Raw genomic sequence first — 24,284 nt, 5'->3', positions numbered from 1 at the left:
GCTATCCCAAGAAAGATCACACAACAAGCTCTCATATATGTAACGCGATGTACAAAGAACGATGTGGCTTTAAAAGCGAACACCGCCTAAAATTCTTGATTTACTTAAAGATTATAAGGGGGGGTGAGGCTATAGAGGTGCCCTTGTGAAAAATGTAAGCAGCGGGCGAGAAATGCTAAGCCTATTCATGATTTTACACCCAGGTTAACGTGAAAAGCCTGTATTTGCTATACAACAAGCACTTGAAACATGCATATAACAGTCCTTTTCTATTTGATAGGAAAGTACGGACGCTTCAAAAAAAAAAACGCACAGTAATGTTTGCTAATATAAAACATCGAAAAGAAGGCACTGAATTATTTTTCTAAACCATAAATCGAGCATACATTCGGACTAACACAGTCAGATAGTTGGTGCATCCGTTTCATAAAATTGAGGATATTAAAGAACATGTGACACTAAATTCGCAGATTTGCTTTTAAGGATAAAAATACGCAATTTTACAGCACAAGTAAGCTTAATAAAACACAAAAAATTGATCGCTATTAATACTCATGGTCTCAAAGTCACATTAGGTAAATTCATTCATTATAGCAAGAATCATTCTCAGAAGGGCTCAGCTTTTAGAGCGCAGCACTTAGGCGCCCGTTCTCGCCTCGTCGTCCCTTGGACTCCCTCACCGTAACTGAGTCAATTACCAAAGCGAAGGATGAAAGAGTGAACGCGGGCCGCAGCGGGTGATTAAAAACAGCGATAGTGAAGAGAGCATGAGGAGGAAAGAGAAGGAGGAGAGTATGGCAAAGGGGGTGTGGAAGAAAGCGTAGTACCGTGCGAGATGGGCTCTGTGGCGACGACTGCTGCGAGATATCGACAGAGTAGAACGCCGTCGTGTGTTCGCCAATGGCACGCGACAAGCTATACAACCGATTGTACACATGGAAACAAAGCATTGCCTAAGCGGCGGTCTGCCTGCGGTGGCTGCTGTGAATCACTGCCACGCGTCCCTCACGTGCTGCCTCTCGCGATCTCCCGATTAGGGAGGCAGTCGTGCCACTCTCTGCTCCGTTTGCGACGTACCGCACGAGTCAGGGTGTACGCGCCGGCCAATATTTCGCGAAATGAAAACACTCATAGAGCTGCGCTCAAATTTCGCATTAGGGAGTACCGTGATCGTCGGTTTTTCTTTTTTTTTTAGCCACAGATAAAATACGCTGCAGAATATCATGCCACAGAAAGCATAAGGGAAGGTAATTGTTATGTTTAATTTAAATGTAGAAACAGTCAGGTCAAGGAAAAAAAATGGCTGTGGCTTAGGTAAGGTTAAGCCCAGGATGCGAAGCATACTAGCCTTTATTTTAGTTGTTGAACCACTGTTTAGCCTGGTGAACTGCTGTTGCTTGGCTATATTTGGTTCGGCTAGACGAAGAAACAACTCATGCATTACTGCTTCGCCTTCAAGAGTGGAACGCGACAGCGTTCCCGTCGACCCGCCAAGGGGTGTAAGACAGTGGGCTACAGGGCAGCGACTACGCGCCCCGCATTGGACGCGGTGAGCGTCGAGCAAAGCAGCGTTCGGCGCGGCAACGAAATGTGCGCCTGAGCAAGAGACGCACGCCTTAGAAACAGCTCGTTTCTAAGGCAACACCGCATTCACTAGAGGCGCTTTTGTACCGCTTTGAAGCATCGTACTCGTGGCTCAGTGGTAGCGTCTCCGTCCCACACTCCGGAGACCCTGGTTCGATTCCCACCCAGCCCGTCTTGCAAGAGTTCAGCCAAAGCCACTTCTCCTCTGTCGTGACGTCACGGTGTCACATGGTTTCATGGCGACACCGCCGCGCCTGAGGAGCTGGGTTGAGCTCTCGTAATATGCTTCGCATAATAAAGTAGATGAAGAAGTAACTTGGCGCAGGCAGAGACGGAACCCACATCCCACGCACGACGTACGTAGTGCTTTGCCAATTGGCAAAGCACTACGTGAATTAAGCTACCGTGGCGCCATCTCTTCGGTCACTTTCTTAGGTATTTGTGTGAAAGATTAGCTCTCACAGTGTTAACCAATACAGATCACGGCCAAGTCGGCCTAGGTGGTGCACTCTTTTAACTGCAAGTGTTTAACCAGAGCAAAACTCCACTTCATATCACAATGCAAGAATAAATAGACACAGCCAGGAACACGGGCGTACCAGGGGAGAGGGGCGGGGGAAGGCTTAGGGTGTCTTAGCCCCCACCGATTTTTTTTTGCGTGCTGTCATGCACCACCGACCAAAACAACCCCGGAAGTCGGAAATCATTCCGGATTTTGTCTACAATATCGTTTTCACACTAGGAAACACATCTCTGTGCGAACATTACAAATTCGGCCTAGATTCTGTTGCAACGCCCACGCAACTGGAGTCACATAGCTCAAGGAGCCACATGCGAGCACAAAGTTTAAGGGAGTTATAATGGCGAGCCGTCTCGTCGCAGCATCGCGCGGAGGCCACGGAATCTATGGAGCACATATATTTAAATTCCGAAACTATAAGGCTTTAAAGTTCTCCTAAACGTTTGATGCGAAAGGTGCATTGACATTTCCAAAGTAATGCTTCATATTTTCAATTTCAATCTCCTTATTTTTCAATCTCCTTAATTTCAATCTCCTTATAAACATTTGACGCCAAAGGTGTAATGACATTCGTACATCGGACCAACCATACATTTAGACAAGGGAAATCAACACACTATGAGACAACTTGACAAAGCACGCTGCGAGGCCCTATGAGAAGAAGCGTTGTGGGGGTTCATTAGTGCCGCCATATTACAAAAAAGAATATCAACGTTTTTTTTCACCTGTGCCAAAGCAACCCTGTCAATACATTAAAGCCAGCAAAAGTAACTATACGTTCTTATTTATTATTTTTTTACGTTGATTTTTTTTCGCGAGGACACATTGAACCTCTTCAATTTTCTTCTCGCTACTCGCGGGCTACCAGAGCCAGCCAGAGCGCATGCGTTTTTCTCGTGTTGCCCTGACAACCGCGCTGCGCACTTCGGTACACGCTCGGATTTCGCTGTCCGAGTGTACTTTGGCCTGGCAAAGTTTTGGACAATTTCTGGCTAGCAGACGAGAAAAATAAACAATGATCGCTTGCCGCCATTGCTATGGGGACTCGACGGATTGCAAGGCGACCGCTTGAGGGCATCACCGTCATCTTGATGTTATCGCAATCTCTTCGGAAAGACTTGGGTCTCGCCGGTGAAGGATACCGAGCCCTATGCGTATGGTTCTCAGTGGATCAAGCACCTCACGTTTTCTTAGATATTCCTTAGGTAATCAGATTAGGTGCCTAAAATAGGCATTCGATTGTTACCAACATGCTTTCCTTCACGTTTCTTTCATTTTGGTGGCCCCGCCGCGCAAAAAATAAGAAAGAAGACGTTGCGGTGCACCGAACTGTCATATGGTGAAAGTTCGATTTTGTTACTTCTTTTGCGGAAAGTAATGGGCCACGAGATTCTTCCTTTGCCGAATGCTCTTATTATATTTTATAATGCGAAAACACCTGTGTACATAGATTTAGGTGCACGTTAAAGAACCCCAGGTGGTCAAAATTTCCGGAGTCATCCACTACGGCGTGTCTCATAATCAGAAAGTGGTTTTGGCACGTAAAACCCGATAATAATTATTATTATTATATTTTATTGACACTTCAGGCGCAATCCTGCCGTCGCCGTCCCCGTAATGTTCTATATAAAGTCCAAGGGCGATAACATGTTCACCACGCACCGTGCTGGACGTATTATATACAGCGACTTTTGCTTAGGTCAGTAGATTTACTGGAGATCTATACGTATATTTAAATATCTGGTTGCGAGGTGTTGTGTATACATCCAGTGAACGTTGTTTCCAGTGACAGTGGTTTTCCCTTTATCAACCTGTGCCTTCGCATTTGGATATTCCATTGTATCTTTGCATTTCGAATGTATATATTGCAGAACTCCTGCTTTTTACATGTACTCTCTGTTGCGACTATAACTGCGGTGCAATTACTTATAATACACGACCGGTGACAGCTTCTCCTGCGCAATACATTTGAACGAAAGACAGTGTCCTTGAGATTTTTCCTGGCCATTGCATATGTACAAAAATGTAAACAAAGTTCTTGAATGAAAGTTCTATTAAAACATTGGTCCTCAGCTTGTGCATTTCATCGCCTTTATGCTTTTTCATATGAGCAGCATGCATTGCTTTGCTCGTTTCGAATTGATGTAGTATGATATAAAGTTCGCGTGATATGTTTCTTTTATGTAAAATAAATTAAAAAAACATTGAAGCATTGATATCGGTTATTTCCGGCATAATTTTTGGCACATCCAGATATATTGGTTTATGAAAACAAAATACATATTTTACTTGTACTGACAGTGCGTAGCGTTCAAGAATTCGTTTGCAGCATCTTTGGCGGTGCAGATATTATTCATGTATTGCATCCCACGACAAATTCTATAAGGAGGAGGGCGAGCTGCAACGTGAGCCCCCCGAAACGAAATTCCGGGCTATGCCACTGGAAAGGAACTATAGAATGTCCTTTCATGCTATTTACGAAAGCCTAAAGGGATGATGGCCAGTGAAGGAGTCCCTCTACCATACCAGCAGAAGTTTCTTTCTTCCTCACTAAGGTGAGAACCTTCATGAGTAATTCAATCTGTAATGATACATGTAGTTCGTACACATTCACCAATGCAGAGTGAAGAAGCAACGCGTTCACATGTCAAGCTGCTACAGATATTTACAAGCGACAAAACGGGCTCCCCCCATTCTTACGCCAGATAAGCTAAGTCTCCGACAAGAAAGTTAATTAAATTATGGGGTTTTACGTGCCAAAACCACTTTCTGATTTTGAGGCACGCCGTAGTCGAGGGCTCCAGAAATTTCGACTACCTGGGGTTCTTTAACGTGCACCTAAGTCTAAGTACACGGGTGTTTTCGCATTTCGCCCCCATCGAAATGCGGCCGCCGTGGCCGGGATTTGATCCCTCGACCTCGTGCATAACCACTGAGCAGTGGCGGCGGGTACAAGAAAGTGATCTTACTGCAAATTTTAAAAGCAAAATTACAGGTAAACGAGGCCCGAGAAATAATATAAATACGGTGGCATAAAATGTAGACGAAAACAAGAACAAAACAGCAAGCTATCGCTCCTTACAGCAAACTATAGAGCCTTCACCATCACTCATTATACAAAACCCCTTGAAAATATGTAATCCTCCTCCTAATGTACCTTCTTTTCTCCCCGAATGAATTGATTTTGCTTGTTATTCATCTTTACTAAGGAGAATAACAACCAAAGCTGACGCCGCTGTCATTCAAAATACTGAGGGCACAAGGTGTGCAGACTGCTAGCATATAAGGGAGTCTTCGGATTCACTCTGAAGAATAGTCCCACGATAAGGGGCTTCCGTATTTCTGATCCAGGGTACGACCTGAAACTCGCACTGTGTTGAGAAGACGTGCAGAAGTGAACTCCGCCATGTTGCTATTTGGTACATGGACGGAGAGCACAATGTTTGGAAAGACACTTTTTCCGTGAATTCAACTGCGTCGAAAAAGAACGACACGCGAGCTAGGTGTTGGTTTAAAGCCTAACGTACCTCTCGCTTTGCTGCATGTGGGATGGCGGGCAGGAGATTTCCGTGGGTAGGTGTTTTACACAATGTATCTTAAAATAAAAACAGACAGCGACTGATTCCTACTACAGCATCAGGTACAATAATTTGGTGCTGTGTTCATATTGCACGTTGTCTACCTTCAACCTTAAAAAAATTCACGCAGAATAGACTTGCAGATGACTTGTGCATGAAGAGTGAGCAATAATGACGAGAAGTGACCGACTTCATCCACAGGTGCAATATTTTACTGATGCTTTTACTTTTTAGTGCATACACTTTTAAACATGAAAGGGCGCATCAATAAAACAGTATTTTAGCATGACTGCTTTTCTGTAATGACTTCGTTCTTTCAAATTTACAGAGTGATTGCCTTGGTGCAAATAGTTCAGTATTTCGTTAACTTTCATCTCACTGTTCTACTCTACAGTGAAACAGACTACCACTTTTAGAGTCTGCTTACAGAGACATCCAGATCCTGAAAGTGTTTGACTATGCAGGGAGTTACGACGTGTACTTGGACTGAGTACAACTGCTGGTGAAAACATCAACCTGTTTCGAACTGTTCTGCAATGCCATTCACGACTATCTTTCATCTTGAACCAATGTAGCGACCAAGTTTTCTGATGGTAAGAGAACATATATTTTTATAACACTATTTCGCTGAAGCAACTTTATATTGCTTATTAGCTAATCTATCAGGTGCCGCTGCCATATGGATTAAAACAGATTTTCGTTATGAATTTGCAACGCAAAGGATAGACGGGCTCCCATTCGCAAAAAGCTCGTACGCTGTATCTATAAGAGCAAATTTCAGTTAATGATGATACTGGACATACTAATAGCGAAGGCGACTAGCAAATTGCAAAGCGCACTTTGTGAATTATAAATTGTAATTCGTAAATTCGACCTTAGTTTTGCATGCGCACAAAACAAACAAAATTTAAAAGGTGTAGTTTTTTGTAGCGTGGCGTTAGACAAGATTCACAAGAAATTGTCACGTGAAATCAGAGAAAGAATAATTTTGCTGGCACCTTAATAAAATAAGTCGAACACCTTTCCTTTCGCTGCGCTTTGGTTGCAGCTGCCAAAGTTTTGCAGGAACGCGACATTCCCTCGCGCACCTTCGGCAGCCAATTTCCGCTGAGGATTAGCGATCAGTAAAAATCCCCCCGGTATAGTTTCTTTTTAATTCTGGTGCTTTGCTTGAGTATGTCTCTTCTGCTCCCTTATTCGGCTACGTGTATCGTTTACTCGCTCTTGGAATTGCAAGGTACAGCGACTTCAAACATGTAACGGTTCGAAAACGAGGCAAAATATGCAGCATCCGACAAAAGAGCCAATACTCCGTTTTCTGATTTATTTTCGTCGCAGAGCTTCCAACGTTATGCCGTTCTACGAAGCCACATGAGCTGAAGAAGGCAGTGCTTTGACACGTAGCGCAAGGACAACATTAGGACATCCCTGCCCCACTGTTATCTCGTTCGGCAGTTGCTGCGCTAAGGATCTTTCAACGCAAGCAGCACGTAAAAAAAGTGGCGATTGTTTTTTATTTTAATGAATACCGCACAAAAAGTTTGCGAACCCTGTCCTGAAAGGCACAAGATCCAAGCTTGACGTAGTAGTTCTGCGGAAACCCGCAAGGTGGAGAGAAGTAATAAATATAGAAGCGACTCCTTCAAGATCCAAGATCCAAGCTCAGCCTGATAATCGAGTTAGGAAACAAATTACTTTTCTCGTGGAAATCTTGGCAATGAAACGTGGCGCTAAAATAAAGACATCTTACTGCAAGAGTACATTGCCGAAGAGAGTGCCTACTGACAGCTCTGTCAAATTACGCAAGTTCTATTCGATAACTGGACGAGTGAACATATTCGACAAGTGGATTTTAATCGGAAGAACCATAGAAACGAGCCTGCGAGCACAAATTAGGAGCTTAGTTGCAGCGTTCTGAAATGAACAAACCTCGAGTCATGCACTGGTGAACGTCTCAGGAGACGTAAGCTCCCAAATCGACGAATTGGTAAAGAACGGGAGTCGCGGTTCCATATTAGGCATCGCCCGGAGTGCGTGGAAAATTCCATCCTCGTAGACTGATTCATGACATTAACAAGTTCGGTTGCTCATGTCTTTCAACTGGTTTAGAAGTGAATCTTAAACTACCGACTTGGTGTTATTCGGTGATTTATTGTGGATAAGCCAATGGGGTACTTATCAAGATGTATGCTCGCTTCCAGTGCACATAGGCGTTTTAGCCTTCTCTTAGAGCAGTCACGGTTAAACCGAGAATTTAATGAGACTAGCACGCCCTTTAAGGCAGTAGTGGACAGGAAGGCAACGAAGAAAGAAACTGGATAGCCGGTCTGCAGATGTTTCGCAATGCGAAGAACGAAATGTAATAGCTTCCGGTAGAAACATCCTGGCCACAATACGTACAGAGAGGTGCTGCTATGGATATGCATTTGCCGTCTGCAACGCAGCCTTATCCTGGAACAGGCAGAAATATGTGCTCGTGTTCGCGCCCACAGTTTCATCATTTTCTAGATTTGCTTTTTCACTCCTGGCTCGTTTTCTTCTTCTTTAAGAGGCGCTTGAAACGCGCTTTTTAAACCACAATGATAGATTCCACCAATGCAGCTCTCTTCCGAGATTCCTCCGTTATCTTCGTTTGCATCTTTGTATTGTGCATATTTTTCGTGCTTTTTTATCAAAACTCCATCGTCAACTTTTAGTTAACTCTTCTAGGCCTTAATTGTGGTGGTAGCTCACTGCAAAAAACTCTGGGTAGTGATGATTTCATGGAACTGATCGGTGAATGAACAGCAATGCCTACTGGGATGGCAATAGCATGCGGATGAACAAAGGTAAACTTGCTGCTATGAGCCTTCTGCGCCGACAAGACGAGTCATATGGCGCATATCCCTGCTGAGCGCAAGGCCATGGTTTCAATTATCGGCCCCATTCCAATAAGGGCGAAACAGAAATACCCTCGCACGATGGGTGCACGCTGAAAAAACCCGAGTACTTCAAATAATCCGGACACGTTCAATACAGTGTCTCGCCTTGCCGCACTGTTGCTTTAACAGGCTAAAATTCCTTAATACAGTCACTGGCGTATTCTTTGCGTGCAAGAAAACACTGTCCATTTCTTTAGTACGCACTGCGTTCGCTGCACTAGGGTGTTTTAAGCAAATGTATTTACAGTTACCGCTGCAGCGGCTCAAAGCCATGTTTTGTCGAACGAAGTCGCATTGCTTGCTGTCGATGGCTTCGGTTATATTTCCTTCTCCCGTCAGGGCAATTATTCCACCCAATTAAAAAACTTGGCTTTCACAATCCACGTAAGCGTTTGACGACTGATCTTGGACGCCTGACCATACAAGGTGGAAATTCACAATAAAATCGGAAATGCAAGCTGATGACGTTTGTCCAAGAAATGCGGACTTTTCACTCACAAATTGGCATTTTCTTTTTTTATTTTCAGCAACCCACTCAATAGCTGGCTTTCTCGTGGGTGATATTTAACATGCTGAGTTCAACGCCATTATGCGAACATTCGGCATGTGGAGAACGCCTATTTTGTTTTTCCTGGTTACTGGTGAGTATTCAAGCGCACACAAACGACTCAGTTACTACAAGAATTGGACCATGCATGCATCTGAACAGCTGCTTCAGAAGCGCCCCCTAAAATATGCTCCACGCACAATGTGAAACTTAGGCGCATCTCGGCAGAGGACATCACTTCGAGGACAACTCAGCTCTCGACTCACGTATGCACGCTGCTATCATGAATACGGAGCCCCTAACTGCGGCCCATGTACGACTCAAATGTTTTACTCCAGCGCATACTCACTGGAGCAGTCCTTAATACGGGATGAGCAGATACCGGGCATACCTAGCTCGGCTCCCCCATTGCATAACATAAACGAACCATTGCGGTGCGTTGAGCTTGCCCATGTCGATGCCAAACTTGTTATAGGCGACGTGATTAAAGCCAAAGCCCAGACGTTCACAGGGTAAAGATGATTGCTAATAAACGCTGCCGTATTGAAGATGCCTTTTTCGTTGTTTATTTTGAGTCTAGAAGCTTAAAACCATCTTAGCATAGAAACCTTGCGTGAGAAGGCAGGAGGGCGCAACATTTTCTTTCTGAAACGCGCCATGGCAAAAACGATAAAAGAGCTCCCTTATTCATGCAATTGAAGAGAAAGCGAAATAGTCTCGGACATAATTAAAAGAACCCGCAGCTGCCGCTTCAGCTATCGGTTATAATGGCATAAAGATCCAGATACAAACATGCAAACGACCCGCAGAGAGGGGGAAAGAGCCAATGACAGGCATCGCTCAAAAAAATAACTTTTGTGGTTTTACTGGTCATAACCACAACCATGGCGCATGCCATTGGGAGAGGCGCTGCATTAATTTTGCTCACCTGGGAGTTCTATACGTTGCACCTAAAGCTAACTAAAACACCGTTCTTGCATTTCGACCCCACTGAAATGCGGCGTCCGAGGCGAGTTCAGCAGCAGCAAAGCCACAGCCAACAAGCTGCGGCCGAAGATGCTACACGTCCTTGCAAGCTCTCTGGATAAACCGCGCGAATCACGCAGCCTAACAGCATATATTTCCTTCAGTGTCGTGAACTCATTTGTTTATTTGAGTTCATCTCGTTAACGAAATTGTTTTAACTAGCCCACCGAGATGTTCTAGTGAAGAAGGGCTGAACTTTGTGCGTGGTGTCTCCCAGAAAACGAAAATCACTTTTTAAAGTAATACTATGTATATGGTCGACTTCAACTGTCATGCTCAATATCATCCCTCCCTCCTTCTACCGAGGGTGCCATCGCCATCTAATTAAGCTTAATTTGTTGCATTAGGCTTTAGTTGGCTTTAATATGTCTCCTAGTTTTGTTTGATCTTTATTTCAGTGAACACGAGCCTGTCCGTTCTTCTGGTGACATTGATTCATTGCTCTAGCTTAGCATGCATTGAAAACGAACGATTGACTATCACTAACCACGAGTCCAGCATAAAGTTGCATAAGCGCTTAATGAAGTATAAATGTAGTAATCCCTCAAATTGGATTTGCTCCTCTTAAAACGGAGGCTTACTTCTTCCTGATCGCGTGAATTAGTAGTATTCGTTGGAGGTACCGTGTTACAGAATGACATTATTATCTACATAGCGAAGCATAATGTAACCTAAAAATTGAAGATGAGGCATTAACTACACGTCCGGCTTTCTCAGTAATGTTCGAAAGAGTGGCCCTATGTATGTAAGGGCAAGTTATCTCAGTTTGAGGAAGTTCGGAAATGTGCTGCAGAGATTGCAGTCAATGCAACTTCTCGAATGCTGTGTCCAGACGCGACCAACTTTGAAGCTTCAGAAGGGATCATGAAAATGACAGTCGCTGAAATCTGCTTGAACGACCTAATACCCTCCACTGTCTGCGCAGGTGGTCACATTTAAGCAGCAATAATGCCTAAAGGAAACCTAGTGGGTGGCAATTGGACAGCCCTGCTTAACGCACTGAGTGGAAACGCAATCAGCTAATCACCTGGACTCTGCGCAGTGATGAGAGCAGGTAAAATGCTGTCTTCTCATTAATGACAAACTTTCGGGAAGGAAGTACATTTTAACGACTGGAAATCTTGATCCCACGGAAAGGGAGACGCGTCAGCGCCAATATTAAGTTTGGGTTATCCGGGATAAGACTCCATAATTAAGAGGCATCCGTTTTCGTGGAAGCCTAAGAGGCACTGACGCTGAGCCTCGCTCTGAGAAGGATTATCTGGAATCAGAGATTTATTAAGGACCGCTTGCTTCTGCGGCGTTGTGGTGCACTGACTTGTATAGAAGGTGTCTTCTGCTTTCATTAAAAACTATACTCGGAGGGAATATCTCGTTCCGTCATTTACAGCAGTGACTGAGCTCACAACAATTTATCTCTCGGTTTGACTTTGGCTAAAGCTTAGAATAAGAACGCTTTTTTTTTGCTTGTCTATAGAAGACAACCATAATTATAAAGTTTGAGATTTTATTTCTGTCTGCCGCATCCGACGAGAACTAGCCCCCTAACTTGTCTTGAGAGATTGAAAACACAGTCCTGTTTCTCCTTATTTCAATTAATCGCTGCACAAGCCGTGGAAAAGTACATAAATGCAATGCACATTTCCACTTTGGTTGAACATCCTTATCCTCCCTCGCTCTCTTCCTTTGCTGTAAATTATACCCCAGAATCATTCATTCAGATTAGGCCTGACTTCGAAAATACGTTACTTAACCAACTGAAACATTAAAAAAGACACAAAAGGCAATTTCATCCTAGAAAAAAATCTCACGCGCTCTTTGAGATGAACGTCGAGCTTAGTGATAAAAATGGGAAGCTTTATATCCTTGCAGTTATTGAAGCCGAAAGGATTCAATTCCGTCAATTGGAACTGTTCGGTCTGTATGCAAACACAGATAATAGCAAAAATAGGTGCTAGTGTGGGTGCAAGAATTGTGGAGCACATACGGTGCATCTTTGAAAACACGTCTGCAGATTGTTGGGGAAACTTGGTATAATTGTTGCACAGAGAAACATCTAGTAATGTGCGTAAATTGGGCTAAGCGCGTTTATCTTGCAAGTATATTTATTTCCTGAGAAACATCAAGTTAAAAAATATATGCAGATCCAACGCACATCATCGTATGTATCTGAAGCAAAGCCTTCGGGAAAGGGGTAATCAAATGCACTGAATTTACTCGTTTCATTCCTGCGCCTTTGGCGTAAGGGGAACTGGCGCTCCCGAATGTGCTTTAATTTGCGCATCCGTATTACGCAATGTAACACACAGGGTCATCTAAATGAGCTTGTTCGCTTTGGAGCGGTAGAAGCATTCAGGCAATAGTGGCAGATGAAGAAGACACTGTTTCGAACGGCTGTGTTCCCCGATGCGCCCCACCGAAAAGGCTCAATCGGCCTTGGGCCGAGGCGCTACTCACGCGTCAGCCAGCAGTAATAGTTACTGGACTGTACTTCCCCCTTTACCTATGGGTAAGCTTGTAATGAATTCCGCCTTCCTTAATGCCAACCTTGCTGGACATCCATGTCACGACCATGGTCTCAGAGATTCGGAGATGATCTACGTAACACCACTGACGTTAAAGTGATCAGCTCTATTGGGCAGTTTCGGGCTGTTTCACCACTCTGTGTTCGCTGTAATTAAGTTAGACAGATATGCCGTCAGTGTCGTACACCTCCTGGTGGTTACTGTCGCCGATTTGGACACTCAGCTTTGACGTATGCCGACAAGCTCTGGTGCGGCACGCGTCCCCCTGAGGACGCGTTCCGGAGCCATCGGATCAACGACATATGGGGCTCAAGGTACATCCCCGTTTACTAAGCAGCAAGTAAGCGGAGTTATACACCAACTGCGCTTTCGGACCATGCACCATCGCAAGAGGAATGGTCTGAAGCTGTGCAGACCGTCCACCGTCCGCAGGAAGATGTGGTGACTACTTCTACCGTGTCATGACTCCCGCCACAAGAAATTTGTGATGTACATGCCTGTAACGTGCCATCGCTTGCTTTGCAGGGTGCTGGGCCACCGCCTAGCAATCGAAAATCTTATTGAAAATACGCCTGGTGCTGGTGTGGTGGCAAAGCACCGAAGCTTGCATGAGACAAAGTCAGGGGAGAAGACGAAAGCCAGAGACATTGCCTTGCAAGGACTTCGTCGTAAAGCATCTAAGATGAGAGGTTCTCGATGACCAAGGTCAAGAACCCAGGTGTCGCCTCTCGAGAGGCAGCACCAAACTCGATGCAATATTTCAAAAATGTTTAGCCACCATGGTGCTGTAACAGCTGCTGTACGAAGGCTGAGCTCTCAACAGAAGCAGGTACAGTTGCGCAGATTACCATCTCATGGCCGCTTTCACTTTGTCCCCATTCAGGCGACAAAGTTAGAGAGCGATGATATCACCAGTATAGTGCCCTGCAGCGTTTTCTCACTGGTTACTTTGTTTGCGCTTGCCATTCTATTGGCCTATGGGCCAGTTATCTGTTTTTAAAGAAAAATATTCTTTTTTCTTGAATTATTTATAACATCGACAGCCAAGGCCGCTTCATAAGTAGCGCTTTTCAATTGCATGATGTGCTGTGGCGTGTCGTCAATGTTTATGCTTTCAAGGATGAAGCTAATCGAATTAAGTTTTCTGAAGCTACGGTCAACCTGCTATATTGCGCTCGCTCTGTCGTTCTCATGGGAGAGCTTAATAGTGCATGCACTCCATCTGGCCCGTGCTAGTCAGCTAGTAGGGTGAACAGCACTGTACTGAAGTACTAGCATGCATCACTGACAAGGCTTGCCTTAATAATATCTGGTCTTCTGCAACAGGAGTCGCTACTCCTACACACATTTCCAAAGGCGTTCTCATGCTCGCCTAGATCGCGAATATGTTTCTTCAGCACTCTTAACTTGCCGCATTTCATGTGAAGTGCAACCTATTTCATTCACTGACCATGGTGGTGGTCGTGCGGTTTGGTGATAATAGTCGCACTAATTTTAAGCGCTAACTTAAGCTATGGAAGCTAACTTAAAGCCTAATTACCATTAAAAGCTTCATATATCAAATGCGCTCATTGCTAACATCTAGCTTTTATAAGAATTTACGCTTATTTGCAGCTTGGGACACGTTTAAACTGAAAATTCGAAACTTAGCTATGCAGTTAGCTCCATCACGTCGTTTTTCCAGATGGGCAAAGAAAAAATGATGCGGGAAAGTCATTATGAACTTCATTTGCTGCAATAAGAAATGCCTGGTGCATATTCAAATGATATCATAGCCGCGTTAGGCAAAGGCTACAAACACTCGGTAAAGTGAAGCGAACAGTGCTTGAATTCTTTCTAATGATGCATACAACATACAGAACGGCATGTCGAAAACTATCATCATCAATGGCTCATACCCCCGCAAGCAAGCAAAAGAATGCCATGACTCATAGTAACGTAAGCTTCATGGCTACTCACTTTGTGTCAATTAGCTACGATGACATTACCCCTGTTGTTGTCGGTGATTTCAATGTGGATGTGTCGGTACCGAAAAGGGAGCGGTTTACGCGTTCCGTGTTGCAAACATATCCCTTGCGATGCCACACCGATTTGGCCCAACCGAACACCCAGCGGCGTACGTGCATCGATTTGGCATTATCAAAGAATATGATTGCAGTTGCGAGTGAAATAATGACCACCGACCAGAACAATGAATGAGTGTGCGTACCTTTCGTCAAGATTACCACCCGTCAATATGATAATTGAGTTCGTACCTTCATTCAAAATTATGTGTCGCCTTCATGTCGGGTGCTAACCAGCTTCGCTGGTCAACTACGTTCACTGTGGAATGCCTCATGATTTTTTATAAAGCCTTTAAATTTAAATAAATGCTTTTTCATTGAAGTTCTCACTGCTACTTTTGATGCAGATTGCCTATCACGATCATTTACCAAAAGTCATGTTATTCTAATCCCTACATATAGTGAGAAAGAAAAACTACGGTCCGTAGAATGCTATAGACCCATTATGCTGATGAATTTAGACTACAAAATTTCTGCATACGTCTTACCTAGTCGACTGCAGCATGCAATGTCGTGACGTATTTGACGTCAAAAGACGTGCGGTATAAAATACCGTTTCAAACAAACTAACTTACATCTAGTCCGAACACAACTTCAATATTGCTCACACCCACTGCGACCATTTTGCGCTGCTTCAGATCAATTTAGCAAACGCATTTGACTGGCCGAACCACGCCTCCTTTTTCAAACGTTTGGAATACGTTACTCTTGGCCCCGTTGTTTACGAAGGTGCTCACATGTGCTGCGCTAACAGTTCTACCATTATCACTGGTAATAGTGACCTGTCCTAGCCAGTGCCTATTCTTTCCTCTCTAAAACAGGGCTGCCCTTGATGGCCACTTCTACTTGTCTCTGATTTAGAGCCATTGTACATAAGCATTCTAAAATGGAGTGATATACATGATATTATAATTTTGGGCTCAGAAGTCAAATCATTGACTAATGTAGACGTTTAGAGTCTTTGTCCGCTCAGACAAACCGAGCATTAACAAAGTTCAATCGCTTAATGAAAAATATGCTATGGCTTCTAGTGCACAGATAAAGTAGCCAGAAAGCCCAAGCCTTCGGTTTGATTTATGGGTATGTACACGGATTCATTACGGTGGTATAGAGCGAATAACTACACCACCTAAGTATTTTGATGCTCCCCTTGATGTGTATAAGCTTTGTGCACATTTCTGGCCAAAGCGTGTGCCAGACCTTCAACGCCATGCGGATATTTTTACGCCACACCATCCTTCTATATTTGCTAGAGCAGCTGCTTGTGATTTGTTTCTTACTAAGAAAATATTTTGTGTACCCCATATACTTCATTGCGCCCGGACTGCAATTCAAGGTTTTTATAGAATATTTGCTACCTTTGAGTTCTCTTCGGTCTATGAGCCCATGAGGCAAGATAATATCTTTAAATCCATATGTGCTGGTGGACTTGATCTGGTACATATATTTGTGAGAGATATTGTTATTTCTTCTGTTTCACCATATTTTACACCCAATACTACGATCATTCTTGCAAGTAACTTAGTCAATGCTTTATCCAACCTGGTAGTTTCTTTCCAATATACTGAACGATCTTATTCGTGGTGTTTTATGTTTGAAGTATATGTCGCTGTGCCATTCCTCTTGGTTCGGTTTTCTACTAAGTACCTCTATACAGCGTCCAGAAAGCAACTCTATAAAGATTTGATACCAATAATTTGCCCACTTCCCCCTTTGCCATTCTACATTTTCCAGTCTCCCCATGCATGACGTACTTCAGCAAGTCCGCAAATGCTTTTCCCCCCGTCTACTAAAACTTTTTTTCTTAAAGTTTCACAGGGAAACGTTACCTGTGAAAACATCGTTGCAGAAAGAAGGCATTTAAGTTCAAGTTCAAGTTTATTCATCAACAACGCCAGTTGTACAAAGAATTGTATACAAAATTAGCACTACACAGGGAGCTCCAAAGTTAGAAATTGTCAGGGGGACTCCCATACATGAACAAATTGAAAAAAAAAACATACATTCTGAATTGTCGCCGTTGCGACGTACCCGAGACTATAGAGCATTGCTTCATAAGTTGTATTGGTGCAGAATTATTTTGGGATGTGCTTCAGCCAACTCTTAAGAAAGATTTCATTTTGAATCAGCATACCATTCGATACTAGTTTGCATCCAACAGTGAAGACGTGCCATTTGATCTGTTTTTTCTACTTGGACTACACAGCTTATGGAAGCCACGCATGTTGTGCCAAAACGCTGAACCTGTTAGTTCGTCGCAATTTCAGTATTCTGTAATGACTGGACACTTGAAACGCATGTATGACTTTCCATGTTCTCAACCAGACTGGTACCACCTCTTGGTAAGTTGCTTGTTGTTGCCGCTTTGTTTAAAGTTCAAAGCTGGTTGTAGCGTTTGTGTGATGCACGGTGTGTTCAACGTGACTTATATGTCCTTCCTAGGCAATGAATTGTGCTGGCTAGTGCTTGCACGTTTCTCGCGTATAGTATGATCCTTGTATCTACATGATGTCATAAATGCTATCGAAGAACAAAATGCGATAGTGACCTAATCGGGCATCGGCCTGCAGCATCGGGCTGCAGTGCCGAGCGACTGAGGTTCGATGTCACCATTATGCACGTAATAATGTTTTTTTTTCAGTATTAGCTATTCGGCAGGACAGCAACACCCAGCAGCCAAGGTCATAGAAGTCCGGGAGAGTTTTTGACAGAAAGCTGCGCTTTAAAAGGACGCCAGCATGTCAGGATTACGTGCTTTAAAATTTATTTTATCGCCTCTTACTGCAACTGCTTCAAGTGCAATCGGTCAAAAGGTGGCTTTAAAGCATCACAGTTGCATCGGTGCCTAGTCAAGGCACCGACGTTGATAGTACCGTAGAGTTTACATAATTGTGCTCCCTTTACCGCACGTTATTCATCGCACGAAGGAGTGCTGTTCATGAAGGCGCCTTTCAATGCTGCATCGACGCAAAGAAAAACACGCTGAAAAATGTAGAGTGGGTAGTCAAATACTGAGGCGCTCGAAGAAGGCTTTCGTCCAGGAAAACATCGATTCCACATTTGAACTTTTTTTTCGCTGCTCTGTTGGTATCAATACCATCCCATCCGCGGGCGAAAGTTCTCTCGTGATCTCACATTCGATGGAAGGTGTTCTTTTTTTTCTTCATTTCTATCTTATTCATGTAGCTGTGCCGCATCCAATGGCCATCGGATGCATGCTGGACTTGAATGAGACTTTCGTGGGATATGCACAACAATAAAACTTAACGAACGAGGCAGAGAAATCTGTGAGTATACAACATACCTGTTCGGTATATAGAGTCTTGGCCCTACCCATTGCTCGAATAAACATAAACCACCAGCGGAGAAATGCCAATAACAGATAAAAAGCAAGTATGCCCTATGTATACGCAGTCATAACGGCCTGCAGAATGCGGTTTCCTTTGTATACTCTATGAACGGCAAGCGTAAGGTCCGCTTTTCAAAGCCCACAATGGTAGCAACCAAACGACGCCTTGGTTCTTTTAGCGCTCAAGCCTCGATCGTACGCGTTGCTGATAACGTGGGTTCACATTGTGCTGTCGCCCCCTTCCTGCAGTCGTAAGCCGGTAGCAGCACCGTTAGGAGCAAATATTCAGTGCAGCCTTATTTACTACAGAAAACAAAAAACACTTCGCAATGTACATTTTATGATATTGCGGCGCGTTATCGTTCAGAAAAGGCACGCTTTGAAAAAGAGAGACAGAGGGAGCTTGCCGCACAGGAAATTACTACAAACTACCGCAGCACATTCTTTTACTTCTTGCTGAAATGCGAATAACAAACCAGGCCTCATCAACGCTCTGGCTTTCTGTGTGATGGTTACTTTTTCAACCGCTTAAGAGCCACGCGGTCTGTTATGCGGTTTGTTACACGCAGGTTTTGCCATTCCAGACGACGTGAGTCATACGCGACACCTGGGGCGCAAGCATGTGCTCCGTGGTTGTCGGAATTCTTTTGTTCGCTGCGGGTATTACGCGTGCTGTGCGAGGTCATTGACCAGTCTCCGAAATCGTTTTCTTACTTTCGCAACGAACAGAGGAATGAAAAACCAATTTTCGAACCGTGCTTAGAGATGTGGAAGCGGAAAATTGAACTCAAATTGTATTCCTTCGCGATGTACATCTTCTGTCGAGTTCTAGAACCTTCGCTCATACGAGTACCGCTAAGCCCTAATGTGATAGTTTTGAGGCTGCGCTTAAAACAAGATTCTGCTTACTGGCTAGGAACTAAATTTTACTTTCCTGTGCTTCGCAAATGCATACTTATTGCGCCCGAAAAATAGCAGCGAAGAATCCGCAATAGTCAGAAGCAAGTATGTTTTTTTAGGAACAGTTTATTGCAGAGGAATATAACCGAGCTTAGGAAATAGATAACCCGATGGTTTTACCATACAAATACTAGTTTCAGGAAACGCGGATTGCCAAACATTAGGCATAAAAAAGTACATGAGTTTCATATAGTTAAGCCTACTGTAACTTGATCAATTCAAGAAAGATCTTAGAATAAAGCGCAGTATTTGCTGGTATGTGACTTTGATATGAAAATCTGCAGCATATTAAGACCACAATGTTCGTAGAACCAATAGCAGTGAAAAACAAAGTGAAATCCAGGAATAAACTGAAATGAACAGCGTTGGCTAGTGCACAGTGACTTGGTGTAAACAGAGTGGGGGAGAAGTAGGACGAGCTACACAGCGAGGGACGTGTGTTAAGCTCAAGCAAAAACCCCCTTTAGCGCGTCGGTCTTCCGCTATCAAATTTCACATATCAGGCAAGCCTTTGTTATCCTATGTACCACGTCAATTTAACAGAATGGTTGCCTGAAGTGCGCAATCTATGCTGCCTACTTTCTTGCTTCGAATTCGCATGGCCTGCGCGAGCTTTCCAAATTCCCTCCTCTCCACTTCCTCCGTTGAGAGTAACTGCGCAGAATAACGCGTCTGTTGTAAAGCAGACACCAACAGCAAATAGCGCCACAAAAAGGTGTTGCAATAAAGCTGGCTTACATTTGCAGGGGCGGCACTCAGGTTGCGCGTGCTGGGAACAAGAAACCAAAAATGTTTCATGAGTAGAGAAATAGTAATAGGAGATGTAGAGAACCGTCCCCAAACAGCGAAACGTGTTTGTTTCCTTTTTATTTACGTCAACCTCGCATATATAAACTATTTTATAGGCAAGAGTATCAAGTACACTATGAAGCTCTTTATCCAATTAGCTACATATTCATATAGTGACCTTGAAGCTCACACTATGCTCGGAAACTTGAAGCGCATAAAAAATTAGTTTATTGTTTTTGATTTAAATTTCCTCGTTCTGCTTTTATTTGTCTATCTCTCTCTGCTATCTCTTAACGTAGAAACTGCCCTAATGATAGGTAAGTTATGAGAGCAACGTGAACGTGGGTCGTACTCCTTAGCGAAAGATGTGAGCTATAGGATTCGAAAGAAAAGCATCTTGAGATGCCGCTGTACGCATCTCATCGAATCAAATGCCTGCTAAAGGTGCTTCACCTAACCTCAAATAGCTTGTGCGCAAAACATCATTTGCAGAGGGCACGGTCGGGTGATGGGCATATATAAAGGATAGGTTGCGTCACTAGATCGCCGCTATACATCGACTACGACAAAATGCATTAGCTTTAAACCCACTATTTTGCTTCTTCACTTCTTTCTGAAGTATGTTGTCTATTGGAGCTGTCGAAGCCAAGGTTGAAACAAGTGTGACAAATGTTTGGGAGATGATTCAAAACGTTTTCTCCCTGAAAGTTAAATTAAGCTTAAGAAATCAGGTACAAAAAAGACGATTTCTAGACGATTTTTAAGGTGAACTGCAAAGAAGACAACGCGAGACCGGCTGAGTAGTTATGATGGTTTTCCACATTTATTTGTACAATAACGTACTTGTCAAAAGATACAAGCTTTAAATTCGAGCATTTCAACATAACCAAAGCTGCTTTGACTGCTTCTGAAGTAAGGCTCCTTGTTTCCAATGTCTTTCAAAAGTAAAGTGAATATTAGTAGCGGTACTGCTGCAGGCATCTTTTTTGTAGTTCTGGCTTATCATTTTTCAGGCATTAGGCTTCCACAGTTAATTTATGCGACACATTCCGTGTTAGATGTGGCACCATGAGGATGACGTTTGTCACGTTAAGGTGTACTGCAGATATGCCTCTCACTACTGAAATGGAATAATGCAGCATTAAAAGTTGTGGCTTGTATTCAAAATGCGAAATCCATGACGATTACGCTGCAGAACTTTTCACCAACTATTTTTCTCTAAATACGGCCCCAAAGTAGACGAAGAAAACGAAAAAATTGAGGAAAAGCCTTCGTAAATTTCTATCGTTGATCGATTCGTATTGATCAGCACGCCTTCACAAATTGACGGCGAGTTTTCTGCCACCAAGGGTCACTTAACTTTGTTTTCTTTACTCTATAATTCCCACTGCAATTTCACGGATAGCGTCGAGCCTAATGCTACTTCTTCTGTCACTGTTAGCTCGTAGTGCGCTATAAAAATAAGAAAAATAATATTCATACAAGATGTCAAGTTGAAGAAAGTAATACGTATGTCGTACATGTGTGTCTGTATGTCTTGTCGCAAAACGTTCTCTGAAACCCCAGGAGGAGACAAAGAAGAGAAGAGTGGTAGGAAGAAGTGGGAAGCATATCGAAGTATTAAAAATATCTGCTTTTAGGCGACAAAGGCTCTTTAGACTCGAAAACAGTTTCTCTTCCAGAATTACTTCTGGAATAAAGAAGAGCAACGCCATGTTAACGGAACACGAAGGAAACTGAAAACGAGAAGGAAATGAAATGAAATCATTGCCAGGACGTTTTGGCTGGGCATGATGATAAATCGTGAAAGCCGGGTGCCCCTCTTTCAGACGTGGGCCTTTTCAACAGTTTCTTACGTCTTGATTTCCTTTTGTCCCTGCCTGAGGCGTCATTTAAGGTTATGTGGTACTAGCGCATTCTTGCTTCCATCGTCTTTTGTACGTTTGTTTTCTGTCGCACAAAATATTCATCTTCATAAAGAAAATAAAAGCCCCCGCTGGGAAATGTGAAGTGAAGTAATAATGTCTCAATTGTAGTCAAAATGCGGCTTTAGTCAGTCGCCCCGTTTAATGCTGACGAACCCATCCTTTAATTTGTCAAGCTATTGCTAAACTATTTTGTTTAAAGGGAAGCTATAGCATCGTGTACTTCGGCCTTATACAATGTAAATTGAATTTTCTTTGTCTATTGACGATATAACTATATGGTGCACAGGAGGCAATGACGGTCAGGTTGAGGGCGCCTTACAGGAGGCAATAGACACTATTGAAACCTATCTAGAACCCACCGGTCTCAGATGCTCCCCCTTGAAGTCGGAACTTTTGTTGTATAGTCCCAAGAAACGCGGTCCAAGGCCCAAGGGATGGACATCGTTAGAAGACAAAGATATTAACTTATGTACAAAAACCGGTTGTCGTATACCCAAAGTCGATTCAATCAAGGTCTTGGGCATGATCGTTGAGTCAGGGGGTACAAATGGCAAGACTATACGCAAGCTAATTACTAAAACTGAAAGTGCTGTTCGTTTAGTCAGGAGAGTATCAAATCGGCATCATGGACTCAAGGAGGATAACCTCATTCGACTAATGCATGCCTTCGTTCTGTGCCACTTTAGATACGTGGCAGCCATGCATCGATGGAAACGGGCAGAGAGGGATAAACTGAATGCACAGCTTAGGAAGATTACCAAACGGGTTCTCGGGTTACCCGTATACACTTGTACAGAGCGATTAATGCAGCTTGGCATTCATAACACTCTTGAAGAGATCGCAGAGGCCCAGGAGCGCGCACAGCTATCTCGCCTCACAACAACGAAGGCAGGGAGATCTATCTTGCAGGAACTCGGATATCACCCCGATAGAGTAGCAGAAGAGTTCTCTGACGTTCCTCCGTCGATTCGTGAGAACATTACGGTCGCGCCAATACCTAGGAACATGCACCCCGATCATAATCGCGGTAGAAGGAGGGCAAGGGCGGCCAACCTCCTTAGGCAAATACACAATGATCAGCGACAGGTCAGCTTTGTGGATGCCGCTTCTTGTAAGGGACGTCAGGCGTTCACCATCGTCACTGTTGATGGTCGCCAAGGAATCACCAATGCTGCCTCGGTTCGGACGAGGGACTCCGAAATAGCTGAACAAATGGCTATTGCACTAGCCCTGCTAGATAGCTCACGGGATGCCATCTATAGTGATTCAAGATCTGCAGTCAGAGCATTTGAAAAAGGCACCATTTCCAAACAGGCCCTCAGACTTCTTGGGGGCAAGGCAATCACGCACCACTTCATTTATTGGTTTCCGGCACATCAGGGTCAGATAAAGGGTGCTCCTCCCAACCTCAATGAGTCGGCTCACGGGTCTGCGCGTGAACTTGCCCACCGCGCTACCCTCGACCAATCGGAAGCCGACTCACTAGAGAACAGGGACACGCCCTCCACCTACAACGAGATAACTAAACACTACTATCTCAGCCGTAGAACCTACTTTGTTCCTCATCCGCGCCTCAATAGAGCTCAAGCATTAACGCTCCGTCTACTACAAACGAATACCTATCCGAATCCATCGCTCTTAAATAAAATCTATCCGCATACTTACACCAACGCTACCTGCCACGATTGTGGAGATATAGCCACGTTAGACCATATGCTCTGGCGGTGTGCTCGGTCACGCTCTATCATCGCTAACAGCTCGGCCAGATGGGAGGCGGTTCTCCGCAGCCCTCTTCTGGCTGACCAACTCTGGGCTGTCCAGCAGGCCCACGATGCGGCCGAGAGGCTCGGCCTTCCGGTTCCCACGTGGGAGCGGCCCGCTTCGTGAAGACTCACGATCTGCAGGACTTTAATTAATAAAGTTTTACCATACCATACCATACCATACCATTGATAATCTTGTTCTTGTTTTTTTATTATTATAGAACACTTCAGATTATAGACAGAAGAGACATTTCTTCCACGTTCTTCCACGTCAGCGCTCATTATGCAGCGAAAGATAGTCAGCCATCCTCTTTCGTTCTAACATGTATGTCGGAGTGATGTTTGGGAAATGCCACACTCACTGTTAAATAAACAGCTTGTTTTTTCAAGCAAATTCACTTAAAAATATATATGCTTGTTCTTGCTTGTGGTAGAGATAAGAATTTTGGTTTGGGCATGCTTGCAGCAGACTGATAATTTGCGTCACCATATGCATTCTAATATTATTGAAGAACCGATTACAACGGTTAGCTTCGGGAAGGTGGTTACTCAGCAGGATTCGATGGGATCTGTCTTTAACCTCGGCAAAAATTTTTTTTCCTATAAAAGTACATTCTGCCTCCAAACGACTGAAAATATGTATAATGGTCTCATTTATGCCATGTGTCTGTATTTTTTCGCTCTTAGTTTACAGCCAATACTGCAGTGAACTTGCACTGATTGTGCTATTT

General features: G+C 43.8%; 1 protein-coding gene across 4 annotated transcripts in view; it reads right to left on the bottom strand.

The window, feature by feature from the left end:
- The window catches only part of LOC135899502 (uncharacterized), a 530,261-nt gene that overhangs the window by 235,117 nt on the left and 270,860 nt on the right, over window positions 1-24,284 (bottom strand). Inside the window, exon 4 of one of the 4 annotated variants that reach the window (XR_011514090.1) lies at window positions 19,812-19,842. The exons of the other annotated variants lie outside the window; for them this stretch is intronic. The gene's annotated coding sequence lies outside the window, so the exon portion shown is untranslated. The remainder of the gene's footprint in view (window positions 1-19,811; window positions 19,843-24,284) is intronic. 4 annotated transcript variants of the gene reach the window in all.

Source organism: Dermacentor albipictus, chromosome 4, assembly GCF_038994185.2.
Source record: "Dermacentor albipictus isolate Rhodes 1998 colony chromosome 4, USDA_Dalb.pri_finalv2, whole genome shotgun sequence".
Taxonomy (NCBI): Eukaryota; Metazoa; Arthropoda; class Arachnida; order Ixodida; family Ixodidae; genus Dermacentor; species Dermacentor albipictus.
Note: the sequence above shows the minus strand (reverse complement) of the source record. Positions and strands in the feature narration are given on the sequence as shown.